General features: G+C 39.3%; 1 long non-coding RNA gene across 1 annotated transcript in view; it reads right to left on the bottom strand.

The window, feature by feature from the left end:
* Nucleotides 1-17028, bottom strand: part of LOC308347467 — a 385072-nt gene that overhangs the window by 341016 nt on the left and 27028 nt on the right. Inside the window, exon 2 of the long non-coding RNA XR_013967248.1 lies at nucleotides 3848-3896. This is a non-coding gene — a long non-coding RNA (uncharacterized lncRNA). The remainder of the gene's footprint in view (nucleotides 1-3847; nucleotides 3897-17028) is intronic.

Raw genomic sequence — 17028 nt, 5'->3', positions numbered from 1 at the left:
AAGGCAGAGGCTTTAACCCACTGAGCCACCCAGGCACCCCCAAAACTTGCTTTTTAAAAAATCGATTGATAGAATCCTTCCAACTGTACCACCCAAATGTCCAGGTGCTGAAAGTTTACAATAACCATTTACTATGTTCCCAGCACCCGCGGCCCTCCTTAGAGGGATACAGCCACTGCCAACCACAGTGCTGCACAGAAGGTAGGGAATAATATTCCAAACTCACATTCTCGGCTTTTCACCCAGTGCCAGAGAGCAAGGTAGACCAGGGAATGCTGACAAGAGAAGGTAGCCTCCAAGGGGTCAGAGGAGCAAGGAGCTGGAGGCAGAAACGGAATGTCCAGCACAAGCACCGGGTAGAGTTTTATTTTTATTTTTGTTTTTTAAATTTATGTCCCTTTTCTATTCAGCCTTATATTAAAAAAAAAAAATCCTTTGATTTTTCAATCTGTTTAACATAAATGGCATCATCGTCATCAGCATCACCATCATTCACTGATGTTACACCAGCACCTGACAATTGCCTAAGCACTCTCACACACATTACGTTTATGTCAACCTCAGAACACCTCGATGCAGAAGACTGGGCAAAGGTTATCCTGATTTTACAGCTGAGACCTTAAGAAAAGTTGGGTATTTTGCCCAGGATCATAAAGCTTCCAACAGCAGCGCCCAAACTAGAAAGCATGTTTCCTAACATGTCAGGTAAGTCTCTTTCCACCATACAAGGCACTCATGCTACTTATTCACAGTAGGAGTGCAAAACTGATGTTCCTGTGAAAAAATCATTAACCAACTTTGTTCTAGGCACTGCACAGAACACAGAAGTAGTCAACAAACAAGACACAAGGGGAAACAGAGTGCACTTGCCCATTCCATTCTCGAGAAACCACAAGGAATGCCAGAGACCAAAATAATTGAGTTTTCAATCACACTGTACACATCGTTGAAAAGAAGGTGTTCAGTAGGGCAAGGCAAGTGTTCAAAAGAAGAATAAAGATTCAGGGAAAAGCAGAAAAATATGTAATGAGTTTTGTTTGGGGAGGCTGGAGTAAGGGGAAGAAGTCAGTCGCTTCACAACCCCCAACACAGGGCCCCAGAAACTGGAGCGAAGACCTCTCTGCTTCTCTTGCCATTTCCAGCTCTCCCCCGACATACACACACACATCCTTTGAGAACTTAGAGAAGCCCCCAGAAGTGACTCCTCTCTACCAAACACAGGAGTCATGGGAACCAGCAAAATGGCCTACTTTTAAAACACTAATTGAGAACTCTGCACCTTTTATAACCCACTGCAAAACGTTCAGGTACTTACACATGATGGAAGGAAGTAATGAATGATATTTTAATTGGAAACCTCCAAACATAGCCTGTTTATTATCTAGCTCCCTAATGTGTCAAATATCACTTCGGCTTCTGTGGTTCCAAGACTGAAGCCAGTTGGCTAATTTGAGGAGGATTATTGGAAGAAGACTAGGGGCTCGGGGAATCATGGAAAATAAGCCTAATTTTCCACTGGAAAATAAGGCTTAGCAACCATCATTTGCCAAGACAGACATGGAGACTAAAGAATGGGCACTGCTAAGGTAGTCCCACAGTAGGTATGTTCAGAGGAGAATGCCCACTGGGAGAAAGGAGATTCCTCTAGCTCAAAACTGAAACTGCACATGAACACCCACTTAATCAAGCTAGTGACCATGCACCCACCCCTAGGCCGAGTATAGGCCCCTGGGTATGGCCTCTAGTTACAGTTCCACTCATCTAACCACCAGAAAAGGAAATCAAAGCGCTGTTAGGAAGGGAAAACAGATACAAGACAGGGAAAGAAAGGGAAAGGGGGACAAGTCCTTCTACACTTGCCAAAACTTTCTTCAAAAATTCCTTAAGAACCTAACTAACTAGCAGTTAGATCATTAATTTCTGAAGACTCTATTAACTAATAATTGTCTACACACAGCCAAAGAAAGCATTTACCCTGATGCCTACAAAACTTCACCTTGACAACTTCTTACTTCTAGAGGCCTCACTTCTCACTTTATCTGAAAGCTATCTTTTCCTCTGATTCCTAAAGACAAAGCAGAATTTGTCCTTCTTTGGTACTGACATGCTCATTTTGGAAACATTATCCTGAAGCTTCCAAAGAGCACAGACTTCTCAAAATGTCTAATGAATCAATTCAGAAGGATGCTGATTTGATGATGATGATGACAGTAATATCAACAAGAGCAGCAGCAACTAACACATACTGAGCATTTGTCGTGGGCCAGGACCTGTTCCAAGCCTTTAATACCTAATAATTCATTTAACCTTCACAACAACCTTATGAGGAAAACAATATTATTACCTCCATTTCACGAACTAGGAAACTGAGACACAGGGGGGTAAATAAGGTGCCCATGGTCCAACAGTTAATAAAAGTCAACCCAGTACTGAATCCATGTCTGACTCCAAAATACCAATTTAACAAAGGATTTTCATTGTGAGCAGAAGAAAGGGTCTGTGCTGCGTGAAAACATTCTCCAATGAGAAATGGGAGCACCATAACGGTACCTAAAGACCGCAAGGTTCTGAAGTTTGCCACATCATCACCAGCCCCAATAATTTATGAGAATTTATTTCTAAGATGCCATCAAGTACCGCTTTACTCCAAGATGTGGCTCAGTGGTCCAGAGGTGTGTAAGTTATATGCCTGAAAACCATTAGAGAAAAATTCCACACCAACCAGCCTTCCTGCACCAGAGTTTAGTCATTCCAAAGCAGTGCCTCCAAATGGTGTTTTTATAGCTCATGTTTTGATCATTCAAAAGAGGTTTTCTCCAATTTCCCTGTAAAAATCTTTTCCCCCTCAAAACAAACATTAAAAATTCAGCCCCAGAAGTAGATTTGTCATAAAGTTAGGAATAACTTAAAATATAAGGTAAATCAAAATGGCTTTTCGACTTTAACTTAAGTGGTCACGGTCATGATTGCTGTAATAAAAACGACAGGGAAAAAAACCTAAAATTGTCAAAAACATAATTGATGATGAAAACAAATGTTAAATTATGGCATATTTCACCCTGGCCACCAAAGACTCTTGATGAAACTGCAGCCCTGTAATTCCCCAGAATGAATTCTTTAAATTAAAATACTTCATGCAGAACAGAAATTAAACAATGAATCAAAGAACAATGCTGTACAGTGGTATGCTTATAAATATACCTAGCAAAGAGGAAACAATTACATTTTTCCATGTAAAAACCAACACAATTGTAATGTTTCACAGAAAGCCGATGGGTACTTTTCCCATTGCTTCGAACTTGGAAGTTCATTTCCTGTAACTCACTTAGGGTCCACGGAGACTGGGCAGAATGAAATTAGCTACACCAAACTGGCTGGCTTTCTCCTTTCTACAAAGCTAGCTTCTCCACACAACTGCACAACTGACTTCCATGATAAATTTCATCCAACCCAATTCAAATGCCACTCTGCATTTTAGTTTAAATGCTTTATTTGGCCAGCTGGTTTTATTTAACCATCGACTAGAAGTGGTACGAGTGCATTCTTTTTCCAGCTAGCATTAATCTTAGTAAACTGAGCTCCATTGGAATGTCTTAACTGCTGAGAAGAAAGCAAAAGTCAGCAAGCATACAATTGCATTTGGCTACCCTCAGCACATCATTTTATTTCCTCCTGCTCTCTGCTAACTATTGCTCAGCACTTTTGCCTAAGAGGGGGGACAAGCAGGTGGTTAAGGAAGTTGTCCTGTCAGCTGTATCTTTAATCCGAGTGTTTAAATCTCTGAATAAAAGAAAAATCAATGTTGTAAAGGCAATGTTTGTCAAGGCCATGTAATAAATACACTTACCTTTACAGACTGTCCTCAATGGATTTTCCTTCTTCGCTGAGCTTCAAAGCTACAAAGAGATAAAAACAAAAGTAGGGCGTTATCTGTGAGTAAAACACCAAACATTTCTTCTCCATGTCTCTAAGGAGAATTTCCATATGCCCTTGTCTGTGGCACTGGCCAAGTAACCGGGACCTCATACATCCCTCACAAAAGGCCAAAAAAAGACTGTCATCAAGTGAAGACAGCACACATGTCATGCCAGAATTCAGTCAGACACCCTGGTCAGATGGACAGCAAAATCTTTTGGGGTATGAGTGCCTCAACGGCATGGGAATGGCCAATAAAGCACAGAGACACAACTCTAGTAAATGCTGCACAGCATGCTCACTCTGACCGAGCATTTTATGTTCTTACTTCTTTCTGCACACTCTATTTCCACTTCTCTGAAAAAGTTTTACATGGGGGAGCCCATTCCATTTCTACGAGGCACATGGTCCTTCCAAGGAAATAGTATTTATGTCATACTAATATTTCAAGGGGCTGATATAACATCAGTACATCATTACTCATATGGTGACACCATAAGGTCAAAACTACTTGGGATATTCCTCTTTCTGTTACTCTTGGCTAGGTCCTAACATCTCATGATAGTGCAGTAACTGGGAATGGCCAACTAATCCATGGTTTTCCCATGGTTCTGTTTCTTTTCCTTCCATGTTCTAAGTACCCACTTCAGTCCTTTCCAAAGAAACCATTACTGCTGATGCCTGGCCACTAAAGACCAAGACTAGACTTCTGGGCTGTGATATAAATCCTAGAATATTAATGTACAAGATAAAGCCTCTCCATGAGAAATTAGAAATTTCCCCTTCCCCCTGTTATATGGATTTCAATGGTGTTGGGAGAAAAATAACCTGGGATAAACATAATTTGGGGAAAACTACATAAAATAGTATAATACTGCATTTTTTAAAATATGAGACTTATGGTCTGAAAACATAGAGACCGACCTGTATGCCTTTCCAATTTAAACACAAAGAAATGCTAACTAAGCAAAATATGGTGATAATTTGGAAGGACCAAGAGGGTGGAGAAGTAGAAGACTGAGATATCATCAGGTCCCAGGAGTTCAGCTAGTTATCAAACCATTCTGAACACCTACAAACTCAACAGGAGATAGAAGAGAAGAAGGGCAGCAATTCGAGGAACAGAAAATCAACCACGTTGCAGAAGGTAGGATGTGCAGAGAAGTGAATCTGAAGCCACAGGAAGATAGACCGTGGAGGGAGAAGCTAGCTCCCAGCAAGTGAGAGAGCAGTGGAGCAAAAAATCGTAACTTTAAGAAGTCTGCTCCACTGAGGGACGTTGCTCTAAAGGCTAAGTGGGAAGTGGAGCCCTTGCAGGGACAGTGTGGTCTCAGGACCCGCAGGGACACAAAAAGACCAGGGGTGTCTCAGTGCAGCAGATCTCCCAGGCATCAGAGTGGGGAAGTCAGCTGCAGAGATGGAGCAGAGCAGTGGGCTCTCAGTTCAGGGTTACCTTAAACCGTGATCCAAGGCACACTTGGGCCACTGCTCTTCAAGCAGGGACCCTACAAGCAGCAGATCCGGGGAGACCCCCCTCCCCTTTCCTCCTCCAGCAGCGTGGGAGTGCACACCAGGAATCTGCTGGGTTTGGAGACTCCAAATGGGGGTGTGCACCAGAGATAGAAATGCTCGGTCACAGGCCTGGTGAGCACAGAGTGCGACCGGAGACGAGGGAGATAGCAGGGATTGACTGCTTTTCTCTGAGGGCACACTGAGGAGTGGGGTCCCAAGCTCTCGGCTCCTATGTGGCTGGAGATTGGGAGGCCGCCATTTTCATTCTCCGCCTCCAAAACTGTACAGAAAGCATTCAGAGAACAAAAGCTCCAAGAGTGAACACAAGCAGATTATTTAGCCTGGCCCCTGGCAAGGGCAGTGCAATTCTGCCTTGGGCAAAGACATTTCAGAATCACTGCCACAGACCCCTCCCACAGAATATCAGCAAGAACATCCAGCCGAGACCAAGTTCACTGATAAATGAGAACTGCAGAACTCTAGAGCTAGGGGAAAGCAACACATAGAATTCATGGCTTTTTTCCCATGATCCTTTAGTCCTTCAAAGTTAAATTTTTTTAAATTTATTTTTTTCTTATTCTACTTTTTTTAACTTTACCTCTTTCCAATTTTAATGGTTTTTAACTATTTTATCTTATTAATACCTTTTTAAAAATCTCCTTTACTTTTCATTGTTAAACTCATATTTTATCCCTTCATTGTATTTAACCTTATTTCTTGTATAGATATAGGTTTTTTTTTTCTTTAAAATTATGGGATACAATTTCTTCTAATGGATCAAAATACACCCTAAATCTAGCGGATGGTTTTCTTATAGTCTCCAGCCTGATCACATTCTTTCCTCTCTTTTTTTTCTTTTTTCAACCAACTTCATATCAATTCCTTTTTTAGAATCTTTTTAAATTTTCATCTTTACAGTCATATTACACCCTTCATTGTGTTTACCCTTATTTTTGTATATATAAGCTTTTCTTTCTTTAAAATTTTGGGAGATAAAATTTTTAAAAAATTTTAAAATTTTTTGGTCTTCTAACAGACCAAAATACACCCAAAATCAAGTGTGCAGCTCTGTTCTATTCACCAGTCTAATATATATATATATACACACCCCCCAGTTTAGGGTCTCTTCTGATTTGGTGAGTATATATTTTTCTGGAGTCATTGCTACCCCTTTAGTATTTTGTTCTCTCATTCAACTATTCTTACCTGGATAAAATGACAAGGCAGAAAAACTCACCACAAAAAAAGAACAAGAGGTAGTACCGACAGCTAAGGACCTAATCATAACGGACATTAGTAATATGTCAGAACTAGAGTGCAGAATGACAATTATCAAGGTGCCAGCTGGGCTTGAAAAAAGCATTTAAGATATTAGAGAATCCCTTTCTGGAGAAATAAAAGCCTTTTCTAGAAAATAAAAGAACTAAAATCTAACCAAGTTGAAATAAAAAAAGCTATTAATAAGGTGCAACCAAAAATGGAGGCTCTAACTGCTAGGATAAATGAGGCAGAAGAGTCAATTAGTAATATAAAAGACTAAATGATGGAGAATAAAAGAAGCTGAGCAAAAGAGAGACAAACAACTACTAGACCACAAGGGGAGAATTTGAGAGATAAGTGATACCATAAGATGAATTAATATTAGAATAATTGGGATCCCAGAAGAAGAAAGGGGGGGGCAGAAGGTATATTGGAGCAAATTATAGTAGAGAATTTCCCTAATTTGGTGAATGGAACAAGCATAAAAATCCAGGAAGCACAGAGAATCCCCCTTAAAATCAATAAAAATAGGTCCACATCCCATCATCTAATAGTAAAATTTACAAGTCTCAGTTACAAAGAGAAAATCCCAAAAGTAGCTTGGGAAAAGAAGTGTGTAACATACAATGGTAAAAATATTAGATTGGTAGCAAACCTATCCACAGAGACCTGACAGGCCAAAAAGGACTGGCATGATATATTCAGAGCACTAAACGAGAAAAATATACAGCCAAGAATACTATATTCAGATAGGCTGTCACTGAAAATAGAAGGAGAGATAAAAAGCTTCTGCGACAAACAAAAATCAAAAGATTTTGCGAACACCAAAGCAGCCCTCCAGGAAATACCGAAAGGGGTCCACTAAGCAAAGAGAGAGCCTAAGAGTAACAGACCAGAAAGGAACAGAGACAACATACAGTAAGTCACCTTACAGGATTACAATGGCACTAAATTCATAGCTTTCAATAGTTACCCTAAGTGTAAATGGGCTAACTGCCCCAATCAAAAGACACAGGGTATAAGAATGGATAAAAAAACAAGACCCATCAATATGCTGTCTGCAAGAGACTCATTTTAGATCCAAAGACACCTCCAGATTCAAAGTGAGAGGGTGGAAAACCATTTACCATGCTAATGGACATCAAAAGAAAGCTGGGGTGGCAATCCTTATATCAGACAAATTAGATTTTAAACAGAAGACTATAATAAGAGATGAGGAAGGACACTATACCATACTTAAAGAGTATGCCCAACAAAAAGGTCTAACAATTTTAAGTATCTATGCCCCTACAGGGGAGCTGTCAAGTATATAAACCAGTTAATAACAAAATCAAAGAAACACATCAACAATAATATAATAACAGTAGGAGATTTAACACCCCTCTTACTGGGGTGCCTGGGTGGCTCAGTGGGTTAAAGCCTCTGCCTTCGGCTCGGGTCATGGTCTCAGGGTCCTGGGATTGAGCCCCATGTTGGGCTCCCTGCTTAGCGGGGAGCCTGCTTCCCTTCCTCTCTCTCTGCCGGCTTCTCTGCCTACTTGTGATCTCTGTCTGTCAAATAAATAAATAAAAATCTTTAAAAACACCCCCTCTTACTGAAATGGACAGATCATCTAAACAAAAGATCAGCAAGGAAATAAAGGCTTTAAATGACACACTAGACCAGATGGCCCTCACAGATATATTCAGAATATTCCATCCCAAAAATAACAGAATACACATCCTTCTCCAGTGCACTTGGAACATTCTCCAGAATAGATCACATCCTGGGTCACAAATCAGGTACCAAAAGATTGGGATCATTCCCTGCATATTTTAGACCACAATGCTCTGAAGCTAGAACTCAATCACAAGAGGAAAGTTGGAAAAAACCCAAATACATGGAGGCTAAAGAGCATCCTACTAAAGAATGAATGGGTCAACCAGGAAATTAAAGAAGAATTGAAAAAATTCATGGAAACAAATGAAACACAACTGTTCAAAATCTTTGGAACACAGCAAAGACACCACAAGACTTTCTCAGAAACAAGAAAGGTCTCAGGTACACAACCTAACCCTACACCTGAAGGGGCTGGAGAAAGAACAGCAAAGAAAGCCTAAACCCAGCAGGAGAAGAGAAATAATAAAGACCAGAGCAGAAATCAATGAATTAGAAACCAAAAGAACAGTAGAACAAATCAATGAAACTAGGAGCAGGTTCTTTGAAATAATTAATAGAATTGATAAACCCCTGGCCAGACTTATCAAAATGAAAAGAGAAAGGACCCAAATTAATAAAATCATGAATGAAAGAGGAGAGATCACAACCAACACCAAAGAAATATAAATAATTATAAGAACATATTATGAGCAACTCTACGCCAGCAAATTTGACAATTTGGAAGAAATGGGTGCATTCCTGGAGAAATATAAACTACCAAAACTGAACCAGGAAGAAATAGAAAACCTAAACAGACCCATATCCAGTAAGGAGATTGAAGCAGTCATCAAAAATATCCCAACAAACAAGAGCCCAGGGCCAGACGGCTTCCCAGGGGAATTCTACCAACATTTAAAGAAGAATTAATACCTACTCTCCTAAAACTGTTCCAAAAAAAAGAAATGGAAGGAAAACTTCCAAACTCATTTTATGAGGCCAGCATTACCTTGATCCCAAAACCAGACAAAGACCCCATCAAAAAGGAGAATTATAGACCAACATCCTTGATAAACACGGATGCAAAAATTCTCACCAAAATACTAGCCAATAGGATCCAAAAGTACATTAAAAGGATTATTCACCTCAACCAAGTGGGATTTATTCCTGGGCTGCAAGGTTGGTTCAACATTCACAAATCAATCAATCAATCAATCAATGTGATACAATACATTAACAAAAGAAAGAACAAGAACTATATGATACTCTCAATAGAGGCTGAAAAAGCATTTGACAAAGTACAGCATTCTTTCTTGATCAAAACTCTTCACAATGTAGGCATAGAGGGTACACACCTCAATATCATCAAAGCCATCTATGAAAAACCCACAACGAATATCATTCTCAATAGGGAAAAGCTAAGAGCTTTTCCCCTAAGGTCAGGAAAATGGCAGGGATGTCCACTATCACCCTTGCTATTCAACATAGTACTAGAAATCCTAGCCTCAGCAATCAGACAACAAAAAGGAATAAAAGGTATCCAAATCAACAAAGAAGAAGTCAAACTCTCACTCTTTGCAGATGATATGATACTTTATGTGGAAAACCCAAAAGACTCCACTCCAAATCTGCTAGAAGTCATACAGGAATTCAGTAAAGTGGCAGTATATAAAATCAATGCACAGAAATTAGCTGCATTTCTATACACCAACAGTAAGACAGAAGAAAGAGAAATTAAGGAGTAGATCCCATTTACAATGGCACCCAAAACAATAGGATACCTAGGAATAAACCTAACCGAAAAGGCAAAGAATCTGTACTCAGAAAACTATAAAGGACTCATGAAAGAAATTGAGGAAGACACAAAAAAATGGAAAAAAGTTCCATACTCATAGATTGGAAGAACAAATATTGTGAAAATGTCTATGCTACCTAAAGCAATCTACACATCTAATGCAATCCCTATCAAAATCCCATCCATTTTTTTCAAGGAAATGGAACAAATAATCCTAAAATCTATATGGAACCAGAAAAGACTCCAAATAGCCAGAGGAATGTTGAGAAAGAAAACCAAAGTTGGTAGCATCACAATGCCAGACTTCAAGCTCTGTTACAGAGCTGTAATCATTAAGACAGTGTGGTACTGGCACAAAAACAGACACATAGATCAATGGAACAGAATAGAGAGCCCAGAAATGGACTCTCCACTCTATGGTCAACTAATCTTCGACAAAGCAAGAAAGAATGTCCAGTGGAAAAAAGACAGCCTCTTCAACAAATGGTGTTGGGAAAATTGGACAGCCACATGCAGAAAAATGAAAGTGGACCATTTCCTTACACCACACACAAAAATAGACTCAAAATGGATGAAAGACCTCAATGTGAGACAGGAATCCATCAAAATCCTTGAGGAGAACACAGGCAGCAAACTCTGACCTCAGCCACAGCAACTTCTTCCTAGAAACACTGCCAAAGGCAAAAGAAGCAAGGGCAAAAATGAACTACTGGGACTTCATCAAGATCAAAAGCAAAGGAAACAGTCAACAAAACCAAAAGAGAACTGACGGAATGGGAGAAGATATTCGCAAATGACATATCAGATAAAGCGCTAATATCCAAAATCTAGAAAGAACTTATCAAACTCAACACCCAAAGAACAAATAATCCAATCAAGAAATGGGCAGAGGACATGAACAGATATTTCTGCAAAGAAGACATCCAAATGGCCAACAGACACATGAAAAAGTGCTCCACATCACTCGGCATCAGGGAAATACAAATCAAAACCACAGTGAGATACCACCTCACATCAGTCAGAATGCCTAAAAGTAACAAATCAGGAAAAGACAGATGTTGGCAAGGATGTGGAGGAAGGGGAACCCTCCTGCACTGTTGGTGGGAATGCAAGCTGGTACAGCCACTCTGGAAAACAGTATGGACATCCCTCAAAAAGTTGAAAATAGAGCTACCCTACAACCCACCAATTGCACTACTGGGTATTTACCCTAAAGATATAAGTGTAGTGATCCAAAGGGGCACCTACACTCCAATGTTTATAGCAACAATGTCCACAATAGCCAAACTATGGAAAGAACCTAGCTGTCCATCAACAGATGAATGGATAAAGAAGATGTGGTATATATATACAATGGAATACTATGCAGCCATCAAATGAAATGAAATCTTGCCATTTGCAACAAACTACGTGGATGGAAGTAGAGGGTATTATGCTGAGTGCAATTAGTCAATCAGAGAACGACAATAATCATACGATCTCTCTGATATGAGGAATTTGAGAGGCAGGGCAGGGGGTTTTGGGGGGTAGGGAGGGAAAAATGAAACAAGATGGGATCAGGAGGGAGACAAACCATAAGAGACTCTTAATCTCACGAGACAAACTGAGGTTTGCTGGGAGGGTGGGGGGTGGGGATAGGGTGGCTGGGTTACAGACTTTGGGGAGGGTATGTGCTATGGTGAGTGCTGTGAAATGTGTAAGTCTGATGATTCACAGACCTAAATCCCTGGGGCAAATAATACATTATGTGTTAATAAAAAAAAAAAAGAAAGAAAGAAAGAAAAAAGAAAAAAATATGGTGATAATTTAAGTACATATATATCTAAATAGCCAAGCTCAAAAGAAAAAGAAAAGACAAATATGAAAATATAATGAATGTAAATTTTCTAGAATAAGACATGAGTCCTCATGAAAAAAGCACACCAAGACCTCAGCAAGATAAATAAAAGCAAATCCACAGGTAGATACATCAGAAAGAAACCACAAAATACCGGGAGATAGAAAGCCTTAAAGTCAACCAGAGAGAAAAAACAGACTCCTTACAAAACAACTTGTCATCAGCAAAAATAAAAGCGAGACAGCAATGAAATTACACGTTCAAAGTACTAAGGGGAAAAAAAGTTTAACAAAAATTCTATAGCCATGCTAAACAAATTATCATTCAAGAATGACAGAGAAATAAGGACATTTTTCAAGGGAGGGACAAGGATTGTTTTCTGCTCATAGTAGTTTTGCTGAAAGAAATACTAAAAGGCATACTTGAATAAAAAGGAATTGACCCCAGATGGAAGGAATGAGCAGCAAAAAGCAATCGGAAATAAAGACATTAGCAAGCATGATGGTAAATCTAGTAAATTTAATAATGAATAATGGGTATTGAGTAATAATTACTAAGCCTTGGTTGTAAAATCCAACAATAACAGTAATGACCAATTTTTAGGGTTTCCAAATAAGGTGAAATTAGTTGTTAGTTCCAATTATATGGAGTAAGGGAGGGGAATAAATTGCTTAGAAGGAAGAGACAGATACTGATTAAACTGTTAAAGATATGCATTAAAGTTACTGACTAACTTGTTAAGCATAACCAGCATTTCTTTCTCATTGTATACAGTCAAAGATACTCTTGCATACATGCTCACAAAGAAGCATACAAAAATGTTTAGAGCCTCATTGCTCGAATGCCAAGAAATACCGAAAACAACCCAAACACCTATCAACAGTACAATGAATACATACATTTTTACAGTCTTACAATGAGGTATTATACAGCTTTGAAAAATCAATGAACACAGTCACACACATCAACATCTATGTCTCTCAAAAGTATGATATAAAACAACGAGCAAGTCACAGAAGACGATATGTATCATTCCATATATACAACATGTTCAAAAAGGTAAAAATACTATCTTGTTTTAGAATATAACATATAAGTGGCAAAACTATAAAGAAAAGCAAGGGAATCTAATGATTGGGGAAGATTCTGGAATATGGTCATGCTCTATTTCTTGGCCAAGGATATATATTGTATTATAATAGAATACAATATAATTATACACTTCCAAAAATTATTTTGTATGTATGGTATATTTCACAATTTTAAAGCACATAAGAGTAATCACCAAAATAATAGAGATGTCCAAACCAACTTAGGGAACAATATAAAGAACAGAAAACTCAGTCAATTCTCCATAGCATATTGGAATGGAAGCAGGCAAGAAACAAAGGAAAGCATAGTGAGTAGAAAATACAAAAGAAAATATTTAAAGTAAGTTCAAATATATGAGAAATCAGAGTGAATGTATTAAACACACCTACTAGAATAATTTTTTAAAATGGCTTTTTTTAAACCTTGCTTTATGACGTTTATAAGACACACATCTAAAATATAAAGGGAGTTGGAATGGGAAAGTATAGAAAACTACTCACGAAGCAAATAGGAACCAAAAGAAAGCTGGTGGAAGTACAAGTAGGCAAAACAGAAGTTATCGGTGACAGAATACCTATTTGCTCAGTTGTCTATTGCTACATAACAAACTGCCCAAGAATTAATGTAATTCTTGTAATAAATAGTAATTTATTGTCTCTATGGTTTCCATGGAATAGGAATTCTGACAACATACAGTAAGCCAGCATTTCTGAATGCTACAGTGCCTGAAGTCTCAGCTGAAAGACTTAGAAGTTGGGCTCTGGAATCACTGGAAAGCTCATTTCCTCAAGCACTTACCAGTGGTTGCTGAAGGTTAGCTGAGACTTTAACTGGGGCTATGGGCCGAAACACCTACATGTGGTTTCTCCATGTGCCTTGAGTCACCTCACAACATGGTGGCTAGATTCCAAAGCAAGAGTTCCCACATAAGGAGGCAGGCAGAAGCTGTATTCTTTATGGCCTAGACTTGGAAGTCATATTAACACCATTTACACAGCACTACACTGGTCAGGGCAGTCACAAACCCCCATGGAGACTCAAGAGAACATCTCTTGGCAGGAGGGGTGGTGGTGGGTGCTCAGTAACATGAGCACATGAGCCTGTATAAATGTGTTGGTGTGACCACCTGTGGAAAATGTAATCTGCCACAGCATTCTTCACAAGCACATATGGAACATAAGGAAAAACTGACCACATATAGGCCACAAGGGTAGTCTCAACAAACACCAAAAAAACAGCTATCAAACAAAGTTCTCTGATCACAGTGCATTAAAGTTAGATATCAATTACAAAAAGAGATTTTAAATCTGTGTTTGAATATTACAATCTTTAGGACAGTTTCCCTTTCTGAGTTGGAGATGGACAAGACCATTGAGTGAACCCCACTACATGAGGGTCCACATCTGGAGCCCAGATTGCCACTCTGGCTGTGGATATATTACATTTGAGGTGCCTGAGAGAGGTCTAAAAGAAATGTCCAGGTCAGGAGTGGAGTATGTATGTCTGTAGCTCAGACAGGTGATTTGGGAGTGGTGATTTATCTGTGCCTAGGAAGTGTGGTTTTGACTATGGATGTGGTTGTACAGGGAGACAGTACCAAGTAGGAAGGGAAGATCTGATCCTTGAGGAAGCTGAACATCCAACAGTTGTGTTGAGAAGAAGGATGCCCATATAGGAGAGAAAATAGTTGCCAGAGAAGTAAAACAAAAATGTTAAGTGCCACAGAAAGGTCAAGTAACATAGGTACTAAAAGTGCCCAATGTGGGGCACCTGGATGGCTCAGTCAGTTAAGTGTCCTACTCTTGATTTCAGCTCTAGTTGTGATCTTAGGGTCGTGACATCGAGCCCCGCCTCGGGCTCTGCATTGAGCTAGAGATTCTCTCTCTCCTTTTCCCTCTGCCCTTCCGCCTGCTTATGCTCTAGCTCTCTCTCTCAAATAAATAAATCTTTAAAAATTAAAAAAAATAAAATGCCCAATGTGAAGTTCACTGAGGAACTCAATGAGAACTTGGACTGGTTGAGACAGAATTCAGTTTGAAGTTGGTTAAAAAATAAATGGAAATCATTAAAATGAAGACAAGTAAGCACAATCCTAGATATGTTTGGGTGTGAAGGGGAAGATAGAATAACAACAGGAGGAAGATAAGGACTGAAAGAGTGTTTCTTTGTGTACTTTGTAAACAGAAAAAAACCTGAGTGTGTGTCAAAATGCAGAGTGTGAGAAGATGCGGTTGAGACTAAGAAGCTAAGAGCAGAAGAGCGAGAAAGGGTAACCAGGGCTGCAAGTTCCCAGAACATCAAAACCACTCTGGTTGCAATGCCCAAAGTACATTATCTCTAGACAAAAGTCAGAAAGAGCCACTCAAACTAGTCCTCCCTTTCCTGTGTTTGCCTTGACCCAAAAATCCAAGGACTCAAACTTCTACAGGTCACAAAATACCTTCTCATCTGCAGCAGGAAGGTGGTACACTACCTCCCATTCCCCTCAAGCCTAGCTCATCTCCATTTTGTTCTGCAGCACACAGACTCTGTAACCTTCATATGACCTCCTGCAAGACAGATTAGATTTAAATCAATCCAAATAGGTTTGGGCTTCGGCAGCTTCTGAAAGACAATAACATGGAGGCAGAGTAGTACCGGCCGGTAACACCCTGGTTTTTCTTGGTGGTTTTTCAGAGCCTCCTAGAAAATCTTTACCGGCCCCAACCCTCTCAATCCATTACCCAGCCCCCAGCTCCCTTAAAAACCAGCCTGAATTTAAACAAACATAGTTCTCAAATACAGAAACTTCTTTGCGATTCATCTTCTCCCAATTGAAACCTCTCTCTGGGACTCATCCAACTACACTTGACTTAACACAGCCCTGCCTGGACCTGAGTGATTTCCCTTCGTTGCATTCTGCAGCCCTCACCTGACTTCACTGCCACATTAAAGAATTGGTTATTGACCTTTAAGTCTTTAACAATTATCTACATACCTGGGAAAGAAGTCTGTTCGCCTGGGAATGAAGACAAGACACAAGAATGAAGACACTGAATAAATTCGGCACTCGTCTTGCTTCTTATGCTACGTTCAGTGAGCTGTTACTACCAACAAATTATTGCAACACCCCCTTCAAATGATAGCCAATTTTCAACTAAGAGAAGATTCTTAAACCTTTTTCTACATATCAGTGAAAACCAGGCAGCTGGAAAACATAGCCCTGGTTAAACGACCTGATGATAAATGAATATTTTAAACACATGGAATTATTTGCAAATCTTCATACTGATTTAAATGTTCACAAGAAACAGCAGCAAAGACACTAGAAACTTGACATTTCTCAGATATATTCCTAGAAGTCTTATTTCAATTTATATGTATGTATTTCTAATAGAATTTCTATTTCAGAATTTGTGAAACTCTAATATATTTAGAGTTCAGAGGGGTGGTTAGAATAATTCTTAGTTTTGTACTTCACCTAGAAAATGAGTCAATAATCTCAAAATATACATGGAAATCTTTCCACTAGAGCCTAAGTTCAACAAAGATACAGACAACATCTATCTTGTTCTGCACTGAACCCACATCCTTTAGAACAGTATCTAGCACATAACATATTTTCAACAAAATTTGCTTAATAAAGGAATATTGTAAGTTTGCTTTACTATTAAAATTGAAAATTCTTTTTAAAAAAATTTTTATGTAATCTCTACACCCAGTGTGGGGCTTGAACTCACAGCCCCGAGATCAAGAGTCACATGCTCCACAAAACTGAGCCAGCCAGGCACCTCTAGAATTGAAAATTCTTTTTTTTTTTTTTAAGATTTTATTTATTTATTTGTCAGAAAGAGAGAGAGAAAGCACACAAGCAGGCAGAGAGGCAGGCAGAGGCGGAGTGGGGGGCAGGCTCTCCACCGAGCAAGGAGCCTGATGCGGGACTCGATCCCAGGACGCCAGGATCATGACCTGAGCCGAAGGCAGTGGCTTAACCCACTGAGCC

Source organism: Martes martes (genome assembly GCF_963455335.1).
Source record: "Martes martes genome assembly, chromosome: 1".
In the NCBI taxonomy this organism is placed as follows: Eukaryota; Metazoa; Chordata; class Mammalia; order Carnivora; family Mustelidae; genus Martes; species Martes martes.
This window is presented reverse-complemented; position numbering and strand designations above follow the sequence as displayed.